The sequence below is a fragment of the Lactuca virosa genome, chromosome 7 (assembly GCF_052849685.1).
Source record: "Lactuca virosa cultivar CGN04683 chromosome 7, Lactuca_virosa_CGN04683_v6, whole genome shotgun sequence".
In the NCBI taxonomy this organism is placed as follows: Eukaryota; Viridiplantae; Streptophyta; class Magnoliopsida; order Asterales; family Asteraceae; genus Lactuca; species Lactuca virosa.
In genome coordinates, this window is record NC_136432.1 from 178,315,044 (window position 1) to 178,338,697 (window position 23,654).

The following is a 23,654-nucleotide window of genomic DNA, read 5'->3' on the forward strand; positions in this document are numbered from 1 at the left end:
TATGTATGCACACACTAAAATCGGCCCACTCTTATTTTCACACACTTGTGCCAATTTTGTGAGCCAAGGACCCCTTTATATATTATGGAGGATTAGGGTTACATCCATGTAAACCCTAATACCCATGACCTTTCATTTACATAGGATCCATAGGTTAAAAGCTCCATGGACCATCCATGAAAGCTTAGCCCAACCTAAATGAACTTGGCCCATTCCATATATATAAGAGTCCATATTTAATTAGTTCTTTTTTATCACTTAATTAATTCTAAATTAATTCTTGATTAATACTAATTAAATAATATGATTCCATATTAATATATTAGAACTTATAATATATTAATATAAATCATAAATATATTATTCTCAAAAGACTATCCATATAAATTGTGTCGGTGAAGTGCAACCCAAATGGACCATGCCGGGTCGGGTTAAGTACATACCAAATATAGTTTTGGACTTAGACATTAATCCAACATCATTTTCCTAACTACAACTGACCATTAAACATTACTCCTTGCATAAGCCTCGACTTATAATACCAACCAGAACTGACTACCCACTCGTCCTTGGTTACGAACTTCCAAGTTGGCCCGTACTTGGAAATATTCCGATTAATCCTAAACGATTATCCCTAACTTGGAATCAGGTACACCCTAACAACTTCATAACCATTGAAATTCCCAAGCCAACCTAGAACTTCACCCGATTAGTTCTTAATACCTACGCCTGACCTGACTGTTCATAAGAGAATCTGAATTGGATGTTGGGGTTACCTTAGGCGTATTCCCTACGTTTGACAAGCCACGCCCAGCGTGCGCGAAGGCTTAACAACTTCATTTTAAGGACTTATTTCCTTAAGCCACCCCGTCCAAATCTCAGTCTTAGTCCCAAATGGCATCCCAAACCATAAAGTTTACAATGTCATGGTTCTCCATGTCTAAATCAAACCCAACAACAAAACCCTAACTTATCTTAACCACTAAAGCTCTTAATGGCTTGCATGAAAGAATCTCAGGGGCCAAAATCATATTTTTATGACTAAAGACATGGAAATATGTCCAAAAGGACAACCCAAACGTTCTATTGCATGCCATACACAAGAAAGGCCATATTTGGGGCCGAAAGCTCATATTATCATCATGAAAGCTAGATCTAGTAACGTAATCATCAAGGTGGGAAATTTTTACCTTCTGGAGATGGAGAATGATGCAAGGCTTCCAGATGCAATAAAGCTAGATCTAGTAACTTAATCATCAAGGTGGGAAATTTTTACCTTCTAGCTTCTAAGGTTCAACACCACCTTCTTCCTCCTTTGGAACACACAAAAACACACTCAAAAGTCTCAAAATGCAATAAAGGGGGCTAGGGTTTGCAAGAAAACATCTCAAATGACGGAGGCTGGAAGTGGGGTGAAGGGATAGGACATAAAGTTGAATATATAGGGTCCAAAACCTTTGGATTAGGGTTTGAGTCCAGATGAGTTACGCCCGACAAGCGCATGGTACAAGTCTGGTACGCCAAAAGTCATTGTTCCCATTAAAGAGACTTACACCCAACATACAAGTCTGGTACGCCCAACGTAAGTGCCTTTTGCTGACTTTTTACAAAAATGCCACAATAGGCCACTTTACAACTTTTTCCATGCACAAGGGATAAAATGTAAATAATTTTCATACTTAAGGCCAAAATTAGAAGTACCTCATCATTGGGATGTTACAATTCTCCAGCACTTGAACTAGACTTCGCCCTCGAAGTTGGCCATCTCGAACGACTTAGGATACTGCTCTCGCATATCCGTCTCCGGCTCCTAGGTCCACTCGGAACCTTTCTAATGTTGCCATTGAACCTTTACCAGAGGTATCTCCTTGTTGTGCAAAATCTTCATCTTCCTTTCCATTGTCGCTACCAACCTCTCAACATAATTCAGGCACTCATTGACCTAAATATCATCCAAGGGGACCACAACCTCATCATCTAACACGCACTTCCACAACTGCGAAACATGGGAATTTTTATGGATCTGACCGAGCTCACTCAGCATATCCAATCGGTAGGTCACCCTGCCTACCCTGGCGATCACATGGAACGACCCAATATACTGGGGCCCAATTTCCCCCTCTTTATGAAGCGTATCACACCCTTCCAGGGTTGGACCTTCAATAATACCATATCGTCGACCTGAAATTCCAACTCCGATCGGCGCCGGTCAGCATAATTCTTCTGCCGACTATGAGATGTTTGCAGTCTCTGCCTGATCTGCTGAATAAGCTTTGTGGTCTGAAGGACCACTTCGGTCCTTCCTATAAACCTGTGACCAACCTCTTCCCAACATACCGGGGTACGACATCTTCGACCATATAAGAGCTCAAAAGGTGGGGACCAATGCTGGAGTGATAGTTGTTGTTGTAAGAAAACTCCGAAAGAGGTAGGTAGGAATCCTAACTCCCACCAAAATCTATGAGACAAGCCCACAACATATCCTCAAGTTTTTGGATGGTACGCTCACTCTGACAATCGGTCTGCGGATAATAAGCAGTGCTGAAATGTAGCCTCGTGTCCAGTCCTCGTGGAACTTCTGCCAAAATCAGGAAGTGAACCAAACTCGGTCTGAAAAAATGGAGACCATAACCCCATGACGAGAAACAATCTCCCGAACATACACATCGGCTAACTTTTCGGCCGAAGAGCTCTCTCGGATGGCTAAAAAGTGGGACTCTTGGTCAATCGATCCATGATGATCCATATAGCATCGAAACCCTTGGTAGTCTTTGGCAACTTGGTGATAAAATACATGGTGATTTATTCCCACTTTCACATGGGAACCTACAAGTAACATCACAAAAATCATGACCAAAAATTTTAGTTTTAAATTATTAAATAAACCATAGTTATCAAATCATCTCACCCATAATGTAAATCATAGTATCTCAAGACATCATATACAAAAACATATGTCAAAATATTAGAGTAAATATCCCAGGCTAAAACATCGTGGTGTATGGAATGCAGTCATCCCGAGCTCTTCCCCTTGCTACCGGAAGTACCTGAAACCAAAACTGAAAACCATAAGCACGAAGCTTAGTGAGTCTCCCCAAACTATCACATACCATACACATAAAATGGAGCTATGAGATACGGGCCCCCGTCCACACTCAAGGAGATACGGGCCTCACCGACACTCGACTATCTATGAGATATGGGCCTCGCCCACACTCAGCTACTATGAGATACGGGCCTCACCCACACTCAACTACTATGAGATACACGCCTCGTCGACACTCAGCTACTATCAGATACAGACCTCGCCCACACTCAGCTATCTATGAGATACATGCCTCACCCACAGTCCGCTATCTAGGAGATACAGGCCTCGCCCGCACTCCGCTAACTAAGACATGCATACAAGTATCACACAGACAACAAGTATAATCAAACTCTACAATTCGATCTTGCTCAAATAATGCTAAGATACGGGCCCTGCCCACACTTAGCTGCTAATCATCACACATACTATACATGGGCCGACATTGGTGCCATAGACCCGTTCAAACCAGGAGGAAACTCACCTCAAATGTCGTATGATAGCTGAAACGTCTTTGCCCGATAATCAGCTATACTCACTTCCTGAACTAAAACAACCCCTTACGTACCATTTCATGCTCATAACCTCTTTACGGTAAGCTACGGTCAAAGTCTAGGTCAATTCAAAGTCAAAGTCAAAGTCAACGCTCCGAGTTGACTCAACTCGTCGAGTTTACCCTTCAACTCGTCGAGTTCCCATGAATCACATAATCACGAAATTACGACACAACTAGTCGAGTCCATCCTTGAACTCGCCGAGTTCTTCCTTTCAACAGAATCATGACACTGCACTTCAACTCGTCGAGTCCATCCTTGAACTCGTCGAGTGCTTCCCTTTAATAGAATCGGGACAATTTGACCCCAACTCATCGAGTTCCTCCATGAACTCGCCGAGTTCCTCATAGTTCTTAGTCTATTAAGCCCTTTCCTCAGATCTAAGGTATCAGAGTACAAATCTACATTCTTTCCATGGTATACATCTGGTAATTCGACAACTTGGTGGCTTTGCGTTCCCCAAATGGACCTAATCTCGAGATGTAGCAACCTACTTCTATGGATATGGTCTTTTCCTGAGCCTGAACGGGTTTAGGACCCTTTTTATGAATCTAAGGACCAAATAACACTGAGAATGGAAGTTTTTATCATCAGGACTATGAAGGTTAATCATGCCCCAACAATGGGGTCAAAAAGATCCATAAAACAACATTAAGAGAGATCTAAGCTGTTAAGCATCAAGTTTGAGACTTTTTACCTCAGAAAGTTGCCAAAGACGAATGAGATCCCAGATCTAGTGCTTCTCCTAAAGCTCAGTGACCTTCTAGTTCTTCCAAGTCCTTCACCAAGCACATGAACACACAAAAATCCACTCAAAACCTCTAGTTTCTCAACAAGGAGCTCACAATACGATTTAGGGTTTTTAGGGAGGCTGATGAGGGCTGGTGGAAGGTTAAGTCCTTTAAAAAGGGTGCAGAACCCTAGAAATTAAGGTTTCCCCTCTGCCAGCCTGCTCGTCGAGTTGAGGCATCTCAACTCATTCAGTAGGTTACTTAAATACGCAGCCCATATGATCTCTACTCGACGATTTTGGGCCTACCAACTCGTCGAGTTCCTCTTATAAATTAAATAAATAGTAATTTAAATACATACCAGGATCCAGGCGTTACAATTCTCCCCCACTTGTCTCACACTTTGTCCTCGAAGTCTGCTGCCTCAAATAACTCTAGGTAATGCTCCATAATCTCCTCCTCTGGCTTCCAAGTCCACTCCGAGCCCTTACGGTTCTGCCACTACACCTTCACCAACTCTACCATCTTATTCCTCAGCTCCTTTGTCTTCCTGTCGAGGATGGCTACTAGTCTCTCGATGTAGTTCAGCCTGTCATCCACTTGCATATCTTCTAAAGGCACAACTGCGGAGTCATCCACTAAGCACTTCCGTGGCTGGGATAAATGAAAATTGGTGTGGATCTGGCTAAGCTCGAGTCACATAATCTTTGTCGCAACGTCTCAAAGGCAACCTGCTGCTCAGGGTCCATCGGAAATCCACTCCCTTCCTTGTCAGACAAGTGAGGGGTACTGTGATCTTGGAGCAGTCTTGAATAAATCTCCGATAATGTCCCACCAAACCAAAGAAACTCCTGATCTATGAGGGAGATTTCAGAACCTCCCACTGCATCACAACCTAGATCTTGGATGGATCGACCAAAATCTCGTCTTGGTTAACGAGATGTCCTAGGAACTAGACCTCTGTAACCAAAACTCACACTTCGAGAATTTGGAATACAGTCGTTCCCACCTCAATACTCCCAAAAACTCTCGAAGATGCTCCTCATGCTGCTCTCTGGTCTTGGCATACAGTCGTTACCACCTCAATACTTCCAACTCGTCGAGTTGCTCTTAGAAATTAAATAAATAGTAATTTAAATACATACCAGGATCCAGGCGTTACAATTTATCCCCACTTGTCTCAAACTTTGTCCTCGAAGTCTGCTACCTCAAATAACTCTAGGTAATGCTCCATCATCTCCTCCTCTAGCTCCCAAGTCCACTCCGAGCCCTTACGGTGCTGCCACTTCATGTTCACCAAATCTACCCTCTTATTCCTCAGCTCCTTTGTCTTCCTGTCGAGGATGGCTACTATTCTCTCGATGTAGTTCAGGCTGTCATCCACTTGGATATCTTGTAAAGTCATAACCGTGGAGTCATCCACTAAGCACTTCTGTGGCTGGGATACATGAAAATTGGTGTGGATCTGGCTAAGCTCGACTCACATAATCTTTGTCGCAACGTCTCAAAAGTAACCTGCTGCTCAGGGCTCCATCGGAAATCCACTCCCTTCCTTGTCAGACGAGTGAGGGGTATTGCGATCTTGGAGAAGTCTTGAATAAATCTCCGATAATATCTCACCAAACCAAAGAAACTCCTGATCTATGAGGGAGTTTTCAGAACCTCCCACTGCATCACAACGTCGATCTTGGATGGATCGACCAAAATCCCGTCTTGGTTAACGAGATGTCGTAGGAACTAGACCTCCGTAACCAAAACTCACACTTCGAGAACTTGGCATACAGTCGTTCCCACCTCAATACTCCCAAAAACTCTCGAAGATACTCCTCGTGCTGCTCTCTAGTCTTGGAATACACCAAGATATCATCAGTGAGCACAATAACTGATCGATCTAGCATTGGCCTACATACCCAATTCATTAAATCCATAATCACTACAGGCGCGTTGGTGAGCCAATATGGCATTACCACGAACTCGTGATGCCCATAACGACTCCAGAACGCGGTCTTCTCCACGTCCTCATCCCTCACCCTCACTTGATGATATCCCGGCCTTAAGTCGATCTTGAAGAACCAAGATACATCCTACAACTGATCAAAAAGGTTTTCAATCCATGGAAGGGGATAACTGTTCTTCACCGTCAAGTTGTTCAACTCCCGGTAATCAATGCACATCCGGTGGGAACCATCCTTCTTCTAGACGAACAGTATCGGCCCTCCCCACGGCGAACTGTTCGGTCTGATGAACTGTTTGCCTAACAACTCCTGAAGCTGAGAGGACAACTCCTGCATCTCGGTCGGTGCCAAGCATTATGATGCCTTGGCAATCGGAGCCACACTTGGCACTAGATCAATCCTGAACTCAATCTGCCTCTCGGGAGGCACACCGGGTAACTCCTCTGGGAATACATCGGAAAACTCCCTAAAAACTCTCACATTTGAAACCGAGACCTACTACCCCACCTAAGTATCAACCACATAAGCAAGATAACCCGCACACCTATGTTGAATATACTGTCGAGCCTTGGCTGCCGAATAAAACCCTAAACCAACCCTGGTACCCTCTTCATAGATAACCAGTTCTCCCTCACCTGGGGTTTGAAATACTACTCTCTGTCCCTTCTAGTCTATCATATCACCAAACTTGTTGACCCTAACCATCCCCACTATCACGCATACATCCCCCATGGGCATAAGGATCAAATCAATCGGATAAGGCACCACGAAGATCTCCAATACACAACCCTGATACACTCTGGATGCAAAAACTGTTGGGTTTTAAGTACTATAACACTATTATGGTGCACATACAACCCTAATGCCTTGGATCTAAGTTTTCTTTAATTATACATGCAATTTCATATTATCCAAAGCATGAAGCCTAACTAGCATACAAATTTGATATTTGAATCATAAAAACAAGTTAGATGATTACGTCTTTTTTGTAGCTTGTAGAACTTGGCCTTTCAAGAGCTTAGTACCTCAAGTGTGATGCCTGAAATGCTTCACAAAACACCACCATCAATTCAAGAACAATGAGAGAGAGGCTAGGAACCACCAAAATCATTTAGGGTTTCCTCATGGAACACACGTACCGATTTTTGGGTTGAAGGGGTTACATATATAGTGTAGAATTCCAAGGGTCACTTGTAAACCCTAATTAATACACTTAGGCTTTTAATACAATAACACTACATGGGCTCTATATAAACTTAGTGCATTACTTAATCAATTATGGATCATTGGCCCAAACTATATGTATCAATAAATTAATTCCAAATTAATTCTTGATCAATACCAATAAATAATATGATTTCTCAACTAATATATTATTCTTATAATATATTAATAAATCACAAATAACCTCTTTCTCAAATATCCTTCCAATCAAATTGCTCCGGTGAATGCAACCCAAAATGGACCATGCTACTATCGGGTGAAATACATACCAATTATAGTTATGGGTTTAGACACCTAATCCAACAGTCTCCCACTTGGATAAGTCTAATAATTTTAACTGCAAGTACGACTTCAAAAAACGACTAGCAATCGTAGCTCTCAAAAGCCGATGTCGAACTCTGACACATCCATTAGATAAGGGATCATATATTCCTCTATTCTACAAGATATCGTATGAACTGAGACATGGATTATAATAATTCTCTCTGTTCATGTGTTGTTTCCTGATTTCCAATTTATGACGACTGACTAACTAAACAAAATCAAATCAGTCCAGGCTTGGACAAGTGCTTAGGGTTTCATCACTAAATCATCGAGGGGCCCACAAATATGACTTTTATCCCTCTTAGGGTAAAAGCAACGGATAAACTTTAACTCATATGCTTGCTCAATTTATTGATCAAATAACACACAACAATACGTTTTATAACACCAAGTTACTAGTGCGCTTACGCATCATCAATGTGCAACCGACTCGTAAACTACAACTCATATGTCTCTGCTTCAAGAATATAAGATATTATCGTCTCATAATCACTCATGATAAAATCCATGAAGTGATTCAGATGAGCGTGGGTTTAATACAATACTCAAATCTTATTACAGGAGTACTCATGAACACTGAAGCAAACTTGTACTGTGTCTAAGCACTTAGACAATCTACAGTCGGATTCATGACAATCTTACCTCATTACTTACTTCCAAAGTATGATTGACTGTGGATGTTTGAATAACCTAGTTATTCGGGAAGTAAAACATGCGAAGTAAAACAAAAGAATAATCAAATCCAATATGGTCTCAAATCTTTGAATATAAATAAAAACACTTATTATTTAATCACCATATTGATTACACATCATTCATTGTATAATGTTTCGACTAATAAACTTAATACTTGAATTAAAACAATAGTTATCCCATGCTCCAATCATGCACACTATGTTTACCTATGGTCCTTGCTTTGTGAAATAAATCAATTGAACACATTTCCAATGATGTTTATTTCACAATTCCAAATCCTTATCGTAAATGTAAGAATACCAAATTATTGTCATTTACTATAATCTGTTAGATTCTAAACGTATATGCAATTATCTCTTTTTGTAATGACTATGCACAAAAGTCATTGAGACTTGGCAAAAGATATTACAAAGTACTCCAATGAAGAGCAATTCCATGGAACCGAAGTCTCAAATTCAAAGCATATTCATTTGAACATCCTTCTTGCATAAAAGTTTCTACCTTACACATAGATTATTAATATCCAACTCCCATTATGGAAAAATTTCCATATTTTCCGTATGACAATCCATTCTTAATAGAATCCCATCTATTCATAATTATGTCATTATGGTCCATCCATTACTATTTTTCCAATTGTCCTTAGCAATCAATCCTTAGCGAACCTTTGATTGTCCTTAACAGTTGTTTAACAACTTTGGTCATATATGATTCTGGTCCATTTTCCTTATTAATGCCCTAGGCATTTGGAAATTTCATAACACACAAATATTATAGCATATGCAATCGATCCTATTACCGAAGTATATGGGACACGATTCAAAATGTCTTACATAAAGACATGATACTTTACCAGTCTCTCGCTATAACATTTCCATATATTGAATTTCCTTATGTTGAATCATTTCATCATAATATTCATATATGTTCATGACTAAATTCTATTAATATCTCAATCTAAGTTTTTAGATTTGAAATGAAGTATGAGTTCCTCTCCCTTAATTATAGCAAAACAATTTTTTTTCAAATTGTGAAGCTTTGCAAACTTTTGTTTTCTATAATTAGCATTGCTAACTCGCAATACTTAACGTAATAATTGTGCTACCACTAGCACAATAATTACTTCTTACAAGCATAATAATTATGCTCCCACTAGCTTTGACATGTACCCATAAATCTGTTGGACTTCTAGAAATCAATACTTATTGACTTTCTTTCCAAAGTTTAGATTTCTGATACTTGGTGCTTCGAAAAGTCTTTTATTTAGACTTCACAAACTTATACACCTTTCATTAGAAAGCTCACATGTGTGTCTAAAAATTTTTAGAACTTACAGCAGTAAGTAGGGGTGAGCATTTGGACCGAACCGGACCGGACCGACGCTTGGACCGGACCGGTTATGGAGAATATTTTGGACCATGGACCTGACCGGATGAGTCGTGTCCGTGTCCGTGTCCGGGTCCGGGTCCAGGTCCGGGTTTTCTTGTTCTCGGACCCGTTTGGACCGGTACAACTTTAATTGAATAGAGTACAAGTCGTTAAAATAAGTTTTTAGGTTTGATACGATACAAATTGTAAAAATGATTATGTTTCCGTTTCATGCATAACTAATCTACCTTGATGTTATAATATTATAAGTTGCAAAATTAATTTTCCAAATAAAATCAACTAACATATAAATCAAGTTCACCAAGATCCCTTTCATATGCTTTATTTATCAAAGATACATAAAATTCAGAATTATAGTATAAAATGATAGTTAAAAAGTTGAAATATTTCAGCTTTAATAGCTCAACTTTGAAGGATTATAACTCACTGAATATAATATCAAAATCAACAAAATTATAGTCTAAATTTATCTACAAACTGTAAAATAAATTTTGGAAAAAACCTCATGTCAATCCGACTTAAAACGAATGAGTTATGGTTGTTTAAAAAATTTCACAGATTACAAAATTTTAAAAACTTGCTGAAAAGCAGAATATTTTCAGCTTTGATAGCTCAACTTTGGAAGACTATAACTCATTGAATATAATACCAAAATCAACAAAATTATAGTCTAAATTCATCTACAAATTGTAAATTAAACGTTGGAAAAAACCGTGTGCCAATCCGACTAAAAATGAATGAGTTATGGTTGTTTAAAAATTTTCACAGATTACAAAATTTTAAAAATGTTGCTGAAAAGCTGAAATTTTTCAGCTTTGATAGCTCAACTTTGAAAGTTTGTAACTCATTGAATACTATACCAAAATCAACAAAACTATAGTCTAAATTCATCTACAAACTGTAAGTTAAACGTTGGAAAAAACCGCGTGTCAATCCGATTTAAAACGAATGAGTTATGGTTGTTTATAATTTTCTAAGATTACAATTTTTTTTTTTAAATCGGGTCCAACCGGTTCTAAACCCGGTAAAAACCGGACCGGACCAAGAGAAAAACCGGACCGGACCGGGATGGATTCCTAGAACCGAGAACCGGCCAGGGGGTCCAAAAAAACGGTCCGGTCAGGTCCGGTCCGGTCCGCCGGTCCAAATGCTCACCCCTAGCAGTAAGTACCGAATGTTCAAACTTTTTTCCATTTCTCACAATTCGAACTATGAAGAGGGATGTCGTAATCATAATCGAATTTGAGAATGCAATTAACACAACTGTAATCTCTTTAAAAGCTACTTAGTGAAAGAGTTTCCTCACAATCATTTTCATGAAGTGGAGAGAAACCTTTACGACTTAGATTTAATGGTGTATGTGTTCCGATCCACGTGAATTTGTCATAATCACAAGACAAGGTTTGTGAAAAATCCAAACTCATATGGACTGAACTAGTTCAATCATAATTTCTGCCATCTAGTATCACAAGGGGCCTACCATTGCTTTGATGTTGTTGAGCATCTCACCTATACAAATCAATGTACATTCCATTGATCAAGGTGCTTTGCCTTATAAATTCAAATGAGAACTCATAGAACTCACATGCATAGCCAAACTAAGTGGAATAGGCACAGAAACAAGAATATGTCAACACGATAGGTTATAAACCTTAAGTTGTGTGCTAGTGATAAACAATATGTTTATTGTTAATTAGTTCTTGAACCAATTCAGGACCATTAAGACTCCCACTGAACTTTTGATATATAAGATTCTCCGTCAAGGAACATTTCTCGAGAATCAAATATTCAAGAGTTAGTGTGAGTTCTTATCAAGAAAAACACTTCACATAATCGGTCTTAGTTGGTCTTTGTCTTATCCAAGACATCACAATTATCAATTTCAAATGTGCAAGAGTGAGACACCTTTCACATTTCATGATGTGTTATAAACCTACTTAAGATTATGTCACTCAAGGCACAATCTTGGAGTATGACTCTAAGACTCGATTTTGGAACGAAGTATGACTCACCTTTTTGATTTAACCATTTCAACAATTCTTGATTCCTCTTCTTAGTCATGCAAGTGCACTAAGGTTTCCTTAGAGGATCAATTGAGATATGGTTCCATAATGATTAGGATGATCATAAAACACGATACTAAAGTTCTTTCCTTTCCTTTCAGATTGGAGAAACTTTTATCTTTATGCCTAATTGATTCTTCTTATTCGTTCTACTATACATTGAAATTTTTCAAGGTAATAGAATTACACTTAAACTTGTAAGCATAACCATATTTATTAGAACTTTCAGTAAATCATGACGAATATACTTTATCGTCCTTTGTGGTGGACCTGACCAGTACTCATTAATGTGTATTAGATCCTTTCATATTTCACTTGACTTACATATATATGTAAACAATGAATTAGTCTTAATTTCCCAAGTACCAATATTTTCATACATCATATGATTCCAGGTTTCTATCCAATTGAAACTTGGGCGAAGAGAATCGTTCCTTACTTAGAAAATTACGACACTACCACAATTGATAGCACTAAGAATCAAACTATTTTCAATATTGCTATTAATAGAAACATATGAACAACAATTTTCACAAATGCCATTGCAAGGAAATATAAAATAAAATTAAATTTTCTTTATTTATAACGTACGGAATAACTTGTCCTTACAAAGCAAATACAAATGAAAACCATGTTGCTATCTATTCCTAAGCAATCTATCATAACTCCTAAGCTGCAGCTCAAAAATCTGATCATCGAACCATGTGGTCGAAATCCATCTCTTCGCGATCAGAATCACCTTACTCTTCTTTCAAGCTTCCTTTCTCTTCTTTGATCCTACAAAACATCAAAATGCAATCTTATCACATCATGTATTAAGAATCTATAAGTAGGAACTTAATAGAGTTAGATAGTGAACTTACCTGAAGTAGAGTCATACATTTTGACTTTACCATCCTTGTGGTCCTTCAGGTAGATACGGCAGCTTCGCAACCACTGCCCCATCTCATGGAAATAGAAACAAACAGACTCTCTCGGAATGGCACACGGGACAATCACAGACTTAGCCTTTCTCTTTGTCATTTGGTCAAACGGTTTGACATTGGCCAATCACTTTCCATCGGAAAGAGAAAGATTTTTTGGACTTCCAATGTTGCCATTGTCAATGTCCATAGAAGTTTGGGAAGTAGATCTTCCAATCAAGTTTACTTTACCAGTGCGCCAAATCTTTGCCGATTCAACAGCAATAAGCAAATAAGTAAGATCGATAAGGGTCACGTCGTGTTCTGTCACATAGTAGTCTTTAACAAACTCACTATATGACTTAGGAAGTGAATGAAGAACCAAGTCAACAGCCAGCTTCCTTGGGAACACGACACCCAACATTCCCAGCCTGTCAATATGTAGCTTTATGTCCAATACGTGAGCACGTACAGACTTTCCATCTTCATGTTTGCTTGGCAATAGGGCTTGAGTGATCTTGAACTTTTCAAGTCGACGAACATCTGGGTCAGGGAGAATAATTGGACGTGGTGGGGGAAGTGAAGAATGATTTCCATTTTCATGATCGAAGCGTAGAACATCATCTTCATGAGGAAAGTTTTTTCCAAAAGATTCGGGAATACCATAATTGTCAGTAATAGACATCTACAAGGGAGAAATTCAAGTTAGTTGATTTGAGTCCTTAATATAACACCGAAAATGTTAAGGCTAGGACCCAACACAATATTCTACAAGTCGGAAGAAGGATGTCGTAATCCAATTGCAAAATATTTGAAGGTAGGTAAATGACGATTTACCAATTTCCACCATGAAAAACGAAAAAGAATATTAGGTTTAATTGAATTGAAATTCCGATATTCTTTTGAGATTCATTGAACTTTTAAATGGCATGTTTAATCTCGATTATGCCCTTCAAGTGTGTGATTGGGATACCGAGGATCACAAACAAGGTGTGAATAACCATGCAAATTAGCTTGGTACTCTCGAAGACATTTATCACCTAATCAATGTGCCGGTTAACCACACACGCTCCATTGATCTATGATAATATCCGAGCTACCCATTGCCATCCTACATTAGTCCACATTAGTGTGCCGGTTAACCACACATGCTCCACTAACTGACCAATAAGGTTTAATGTGCAATTTCATGGGTTAGCATCAAATTCACATTTTCCTAAAGTAAGTAAGATTGGGAATTTTGTAAAGTGTTTAGTTACTTTGTATTTCATTATACTTTTAATGATGATTTAAGTGTCCTGTCAAACCCGTTCGGCTAACGACCCTCCACTGGTCAAGGGTGCGGTGGGTAAGAGTGGATACCCAATGGTGGTCATTTTACTTGCCGCTTCCTTAAACACCCCTTATAGACCAGCTTCGTGAATGAGACCTACTAACGATAAGACTGACCTTTTACTTATACATATATAATGTATTAAACTTTTAATTTTATATAGTATAAGGGTGTATTTTACACTTTTAAAATACTAGATGGTTTAATTCCATTAATAAATTAGACTTTTAATTTAATTAAATTTAAGCCATATGATTATGGATTTATTAACTTTCTCTTTTAACTAAACATTTAATTAATTTAATAGAATCCATAAGGGTGTAATTTGAACTGTTCAACAATCAAGGTTCTAAATTAAAATTTCAAAAATTAAAACTATTTAATTATTTCTAAGTTACGAGACCAAGAGTTGCATTGATGAACCTATTCAATTTACTAGTGTTTAAGAGTTTGATGTTACATAAATGAGACTCTTCAAATTCCAAAACTTGAGGGAAAGTTTTGTAACTCTTCAAAACCTTTTGAGTTCCAAAACTTGATGACAAGTTTTGCAACTCTTAAAACCCTTTTGAATTCCAAAACTTGATGACAAGTTTTGTAACTCTTCAAAACTATTTAGATCAAATTTTAAACTAATAAAATAATCATTTTATCTTTTACCAATTTCACATAATACAACTCTTATAGCAAGATAATTTCAAATCAAATAATACAAATAATTAGCTTATCATATAACTTTCTAATTATCTTAATATTTGACATTTATCTTTTAATTGGATTATGATAATCACTACCATATCAGAAAAATCAGATTTTATGATATAAAATAGTTTAAGGCAATGATCCTAATCCAATTCTGGCCAAAAAAAAGCCCGAAAAATTGCAACCTGATGATCCAACTCGTCGAGTTGGATATTGGACTCGTCGAATTCATCACCAAATGACCCAACTCGTCGAGTCCACTCATGGGACTCACCGACTCTACTGTTCAGACAACAATTTTTCCAATTTTTTCAACTTTGAACAATTAACCAATGCATCAATATAACAGAAAACACCCATGGCTCTGATACCACTTTGGGTTTTAGGTACTATAACACTCCTATGGTGCACATACAACCCTAATGCCTTGGATCTAAGTTTTCTCTAATTATACATGCAATTTCATATTATCCAAAGCATGAAGCCTAACTAGCATACAAATTTGATATTTGAATCATAAAAACTAGTTAGATGATTACCTATTTTATGTAGCTTGTAGAACTTGGCCTTTCAAGAGCTTAGTACCTCAAGTGTGATGCTTGAAATGGTTCACAAAACACCACCATCAATTCAAGAACAATGAGAGAGAGGCTAGGAACCACCAAAATCATTTAGGGTTTCCTCATTGAACACACGTACCGATTTTTGGGTTGAAGGGGTTACATATATAGTGTAGAATTCCAAGGGTCACTTGTAAACCCTAATTAATACACTTAGGCTTTTAATACAATAACACTGCATGGGCTCTATATAAACTTAGTGCATTACTTAATCAATTATGGATCATTGGCCCAAACTATATGTATCACTAAATTAATTCCAAATTAATTCTTGATCGATATCAATTAAATAATATGATTTCTCAACTAATATATTATTCTTATAATATATTAATAAATCACAAATAACCTCTTTCTCAAATATCCTTCCTATCAAATTGTGTCGGTGAATGCAACCCAAAATGGACCATGCTACTATCAGGTCAAGTACATACCAATTATAGTTATGGGCTTAGACACCTAATCCAACAGAAACCCCATGTTTGTTGGCGATAGAAACCCGTAATGGACACTCTAACTCCCCAATATAAAAATAAAACTCCCTACTGAATGTTTGGGATCCCATAAAATAATTGACAAAACAATAAATAGAAACATAGCCGTAAGAACATCTGGATCCTCCCTCGCCTCCTCTACCGTAAGCTGAAAAGCACGACCTCGAGCCCCGGGGTCTTTGCCCTGCCCAGGCTCCAATCAGTGATCCTCAGAGTAGCTGGCGCTGGAGCCTACATCGGTCTAGCTGCAAGCAAGGGACATCTGGCCTTCACATGGCCCACCTGGTCACTGTGATAGCAAATCCTGGTGTTGGGTACTGGTGCCTGCTAATGGCAGTCCATCACAATATGGCTTTGTCTACCATATTTGTGGCATCTAGAAGAAGATCGGCAAGCACCATCATGAACCTTGCTACATTTCCCACAAGTACGGCCCCTCTGAATCCTAGATCTCACATCAGCATCCTTGAACCGCTTCGTTGCAAGCTATGACTATGTCGAGGCCTGCCTCTGTTCCCTCTTCTGGAGCTCCATCTCGATCTCCTCCTGCCTAGTGTCCTCCTGCAACTGAAACAGTGTGCACCGTGTAGACATAAACTGACGGATGTTCTTCTTGAGCATGCTCGAATACCGGGTCATATGAGCTTGCTTAGAAGCACCAACTCAAGGAAAAACATAACTCTCTCTGTAAACATATTTGTGATCTTGTAACCGACTCGGTCCCCTATCTCAGATCTAAGTACTCTTGAGCCATCCTCTCCCACTCCACCAATGGAACATATCTCGAGCGGAACATCTCAGATAATTGTTCCCATGATATTGTAGCCCTCTCCTGTGGAGTGTATGAACTAGTAATCAGTCTCCACCAATCCTTCGCTCTGGACCTAAGAAGGTTCGAAGCGCACTTGACCCTCTGGTCAGCTGGACAGGAGCAAGTAAAGAAACATCCCTCAACATCTGACAATCACCTCATGGCAATGATCGGATCCTGCACCCCGTCAAACACTGGGGGCTTCGTATTGTCGAAGTCCCGGTACTGGAAAGCTCTCCCAGCACCAATCCCTACCGCAGGGACGGCTGCGGTGGCTGCAGCGGCAGCAGTAGCCTCTGAAAGTGCAGTGTATCAATCATCAAAGAACTGCATCATGGTAGTCTTGATAGACCCAAATAACTATGGTATCTGCCCTATACAATAGAAACAACCTCATCATGAATTATCTCCCTAACCCAGTCCTCAATCAATCCTGGCCCATCCTGGCTACCTGCTCCAGCTCCTGATCCGGATCCTGACTCAAATCACCTCGTAACCACCATACTAAAAATAAACCAGAGAGTTATCAGATAAAATGCATATCATACCATAGGAACCATTCTCTAACAAAACCCTAGGGGTTGTGACTTCCCTGCTACGCTTACGGGTCCTATGCTTCCAGTAGTATGGGCCCATACTACCTTCTACACCTACCTGTATTTGTCTCAGAAGATCATCACAACAACCCTAACAACACTCATTGGAATACGCATACACCCTATTATCACTTCCTTGAGAAAGGCTAGACATCCCACAATGGATCGGCTGACCCCACATATGTCACACCCCCAAACCGGAACAACGGAAATGTTCGGGGGCGGAGGACGTCATCTTTAGCATCACAACCAATGAATAATAGGAAACATAGCAACACAACCAATACAATGGATACATATATAAGTAAAATGTTTACATCAGTTTGGAATCTTATTTTAGGTACATCAAAAGTATGTAAAATAATAACATAAGACTCTTATTGCTCCAGCTTCTCAAAATCCAGCAGGTACCTGTCTACTGATTTCCTGAGAATACAAGTAGTTTTGAAAGAATATTAGCATAAAGCTGGTGAGTTCATAAGCATTTAGTTTTTGTGGAAAATGTTTCTTTGATCCTTTTTGAAAAATGTTCCTCAATAAAATCCTATATTTTCTTATGAAAAGCAGTGTTGAAAGAGTATCTATCAGTAGAAGATAAATCATCAGTTTGAGAAATGCCAGTGTTATCCTGGGAAAATCCCATATTTTCCCTAAAAACAAGTTATCCGTCCTAGAGGTAGAGATGTAAGTTTAGAAACACCTGATTATTATCAGTGTATATATGAAGGTAGTTTTATTACTAAAAATAAAACAAATGAAGGGTAGAGTCCATAAACCAAAGTTAGTTTATACTTATTAGCGAGTCGTATAACCATACTTGATATGATATAGAGACCTTTATAACGTTCTTCAGGCGTTAAGCTAAATGACATTTGTTCACCCCATGCGTGCCCTCCTAACTGTAGCTAGCAGTTCAGGTGTGGGATTGTCAGTCCCGAATAGATCTATTCACAAATCTCATGATATCCCTCCAGGAGACTTTGGTTATACTAAAAGGATTTATCACTGTACACCTAAGAGTACAGTATTGAAGTAGAGCCTCACAATTCTGTATAGTCTTGTTTACAAGCTAGAAACAGTATAAAACAGTAATTATCCTTGAATAAATGCACTTTATACTTCTGAGAAAAACATATAACATAAACTAAATCAGCCATAGTTTATATATATTCATCCATGAAATATGATTTGGTAGAAACTGCCTAGAGGGTATTCCCAAACTATACCTATAATAGTTTACTAGTGTTGTTATGGAAAATGTTTTGTTAGACCTTTCTGAAAGCTATGAGGTGAGATTTCCAAAATAACAATTTCCCTTATGCTCAACGTATTACAAAAGGGATAAAATATCCGAGTAAGTTATTAGACATGGAAATCGTTCAGTTGTATTAATAAGTTTAAAAATTAATAAAATACTTTGAGTTTGGCTTGTATTCCCCCCCTAAAAACATTAAAACAAGGAAAATGTAGGGGTATGAACTCAACTATAGTGAGTGGTTCTGACGTGTGGTTGGAAGAGGAGTGCAGAGTGTCAGGTGTAACCTTGACCACACAATGATCCTAATAGACACATATAGACATGTATGTGTATGAATTTAATGTATACACGACTAAATAAGAAGGGTAACACCCTTATTGTCTAGGAAACTCTAAGATTTATGGGATACAATCACATATGATTGCATAACTAGGGTATATGGCCACCCTATAGAGTTTACGGTCAAAGAGGTATGACCATTGGAGTTCACGGTCCAAGTGTTCACGGTCTTAGGCGTTTACGGTCTTAGTGTTTACGGTCCAATGACCTTACCGTCATGGAGTTCACGGTTTAATGACCTTACGGTCATGGGTTTACGGTTCATGGGTTTACGGACCATGAATATACGATCATTGAAGGGTGTACGGTCTAAGGAGATTCAACCGTAAACTCATCAATCTTGCACAAATGATGGTTTTCAAGGGCTTCATTCAAAGGCATCAGATTCTAGGGACCATGCTTAGCCTTAGGAAGGGCAAAAGGCTATAAGAACACCCTTTATAAGGGTTTACGGTCTATGAAGATTCATAGGACCGTAAACTCATTTGTTCAAGCAAAGAGTGATGATCTTAAGTCCAAAATGAAGAATTTTAACTCGATTTATGAAGGGGAAGACGTTACTTACGTTTTTTGAAGGCAAAGAAGGTGTTTTCGGTCCAAAACACAACCGTGTTCTTGAGGATCTTGAAGATAACTTAAACATCTTGGAGGAAATTCGATGAAGGTAGAGAGAGTAGAGAGAGAAAGCCTTTGAAGTGTTTAAAGTGTGAAATGAAGGCCAAATACTCTATATATAGGGTAGAGTTCTCGGTCAAAAGGGGGGGGGGCACCCGACCGTAAACGGGTTTACGGTCTACATGAGTTTACGATCGTAAACTCGTCCCGACCGTGAACTCGGTGATTTTTGAGTGAAGGTTCGATATTTTCGCGATTCTGGTTCATTCCGACTCGTATAACATACATATTATTTATTTAAAACGTAAAGTCTTTCTAAAACTAAGAAATTTGACAGAATTTAATAAAACCCAAATTTTATTAACGGAAACTGGGTAAAGATAACGGAAAAAGTTCCAGGTTGTCACAACATAACCTATCCATGAAACTTCAACCATCCCTGCAGCACTTGCATATGCTAATCATACATAACACTGCATCCTATAGACAATCGAATACTTGATTCTACCCTAAGCCCTCAACCAAACAAGGAATAGGAAATAAGGCTAAATCAAACATTCTCAGGCTATAAAATCTTATTTATGTACAATTTTGATGCATACAATAAGCAACTACAGTAATGATGTCAATTTCATATAAGGAAGAACGCTATGCTATCAGGCATCATATAATCAGGCAATTCTATCATTAAATTCATGAAGATCCCTATCCTATCACTAGCATGTTGTTCTAACATATCATAATATTAAATAAGATTATGGTAACGTAGGGTCTACTTACTGGCTCCAATTGATCGTACACATCACATCCTTTCTTGATTATTTTTAAAAACAATTGTGAAATTCATTTTTAAAACCTTTGCAGTTCCTTAGTTTGAGATTGGATTCACACGGGTGTTCCTCCAATTCGCTAAAACCAACATTCTAATACCAACTTGTAACATCTCAAAAATCACAACCATTTTAAACTTTTCAAATCAACCCATTTACTGATAAAACTGCTTACAAAATAATTGTTTTCAAAACATTGTTCAAAACAGAGTCTCCCAAGATCAACAATATAGAAATCAGGATGTGTACGGTCACGCCTTCGCCTTCCCACGATCCTTAGAAGTACCTGAAACCATAACCAAAACTATAAGCCAACGCTTAGTGAGTTTCCCCCAAAGTACCACCACACAAAATACATATCATAAACGAACAAGCATGTTGGCTCCAATAAGTCATCAAACTAGAATACCCACGGGCCTATAGCTATCGAGCGGGAGTACCCCCTGGCGTAATCAGTCATCGGACTTGAACGCCAATATACATCAGGTCAACTCAATCATCGGACTGGAATATCAATATACAATAGGTCCACTCAATCACCAGACTGGAATACACCTGGTATGTTGACTCACATACATAACAGTAAAGTCTCAACCCAACACAATAGCTTGAAATATAACAGATAACAAACATAATCAACAGAAAGATAATCATGCATCCAGAAATCATAGGTAGTCCTACAGATCTATCGTTCTACGCATATCAGCAACTATCATATAATCATACAGATCTATTCCCATACTCAGCATATCATAAATCAATGTATAACAGGATATCATTCCAATGGGCCGGCCTTGGTGCCTTCAACCCAAAAATATAGTGAGCAAAACTCACCTCATAGTCTAACAAAAAGTTGAACGATAAACTGCTCCAAAGACCGGCTCTATAGGTCACATATTCAACAGATAGAGACTAAGGCTCAACTATAGCTCAAAATACCCAAAATACCCTTAAGTCAAACTTGGTAAACCTTGGTCAAAGTCAAAGTCAATGGGCCAAGAAAATTCAACCCATACCAACTATGCCCCGCGCACACACGATCTTGGTCGGGGCTCCCTTAGGTGTACGCCCGACGTTCGGCAAGCTACACCCAGCGTATGCGATGGCTTAACAAATTCATTTTAAGGACTTATTTCCTTAAGCCACTACGTCCAAATCTCAGTCTTAGTCCCAAATCGAATCCTAAACCATACAGTTTCCAACATTATGGTTCTACATGTCAAAATCAAACCCAACAAAAAAACCCTAACTTATCTTAACCGCTAAAGCTCATAATGGCTTTCATGAAAGAATCTCAGGGGCCAAGATTATATTTTTATGACTCAAGACATGGAAATAAGTCCAAAATGACAACCTAAACGTTCTATAGCATGCCATGCACAGGAAAAGACATATTTGGGGACAAAAGCTCATATTATCATCATGCAAGCTAGATCTAGCAACTTAATCATCAAGGTGGGAACTTTTTACCTTCTGGAGATGGAGAATGATGCAAGACTTCTATATCCAAGCTTGCTTCTAGCTTCTAATGTTCACCACCACCTTCTTCCTCCTTTGGAACACACAAAAACACACTCAAAGGTCTCAAAATGCAATAAAGGGGGCTAGTGTTTGTAAGGAAACGTCTCATATGATGGAGGCTAGAAGTGAGGTGAGGGGATGGGACTTAAGGTTTAATATATAGGGTCCAAAACCATAGGATTAGGGTTTGAGTCCAGGCGAGTTACGCCCGGCGTACGTGAAGGGTTTTGAGCACTCTAACAACCTTATGCTGCACATGCAACCCTAGATGCTTTGGATCTAAGTTTTCTCTAATTATACATGCAATTTGATTTTCCAAAGCATGCATCCTAATTAGCATACAATTTCACAATTGAACAATATAACTAGTTAGGTAACTTACCTCTTAGTAGGACTTGTAGTTCTTGGCCTTAAAAAGCTTTAGCACCTCAAATGTGATGCCTCTAATGTGTCACAAACACCAAATGCAAGAGGAGGCTAATGAGAAGTGACTAGTTATCACAAAAATCGGTTATGACTCTTCTAAAGAACACATAGGCCGATTTTAGAGGCTAAGGGACTCCTTTTATAGTGTGGCAAAGACTAGGGTTACCACCATGCAAACCTTAATGCACCATGAACTTTCATATTACTTAGGCTCCATGGGTTAAACCTCCATGGACTATCCATGGACTATTATATTGGTTTAGCCCATCCTAAATAACCATGGATCATTGGCCTACACTATAAGAATCATTGATTTACTTAATCAGTCCCCGTATATTTAATTAGTCTCTTTTGATCACTAAATTAATTCAAAATTAATTCTTGATCAATACTAATTAAATAATATGATTTCATATTAATATATTATACTTGTAATATATTAATAAATCATAAATAACCTTTTCTCAAAAGTCCATCCTATCAATTGCACTGGTGAAGGCAACCCAAAAGGACCATGCTACTCTCGGGTTAAGTACATACCAATTATAGTTATGGGCTTAGACACCTAATGCAACAGTCTCCCACGTGCATAAGTCTAATAAATATAACTGCAAGTACAACTTAGAAACCGAATAGCAATTGTAGCTCTTAAAAGCCACTGTCGAACTTTGACCCAGTCTATGATGCGTCCTTTAGATAAGGGATCATATAATCCTCTGTTCTTCAAGATATCAGCCGGACAAATAGATGGAACAATGTCATACTTATTGTCCAGCGGTTTGTTTCCCGATTTTCGATTTGTTTGACAGGGAACTTAATTGAACACATCAATTTAGTCCCGACCGGGCCCGACACATAAGTCAAACAAAATCATCGAGTGGCCCAAGATATCGCTTTTAATCCTCCAAGTATTAAAAGGAACAGATAAAGATAAACTTCGACATTATATGCTTGTACTAACTATTCGTTAAATCATATACAACAATGCGTTTTATAACATCAAGTTACTGATGCGTTTTCACACTATCAATGTACAACCAACTCATAGAGAACAACTCATATATCTTGGTTTGAAGACTTATATGATATTATCGTCTCAGGATCACTCGTGAAAAATTCCGTGAAGTGATTCAAGTGAGCGTGGGTTTAATACAATAATCAAACCTTATGAGCATTCATGAATGTT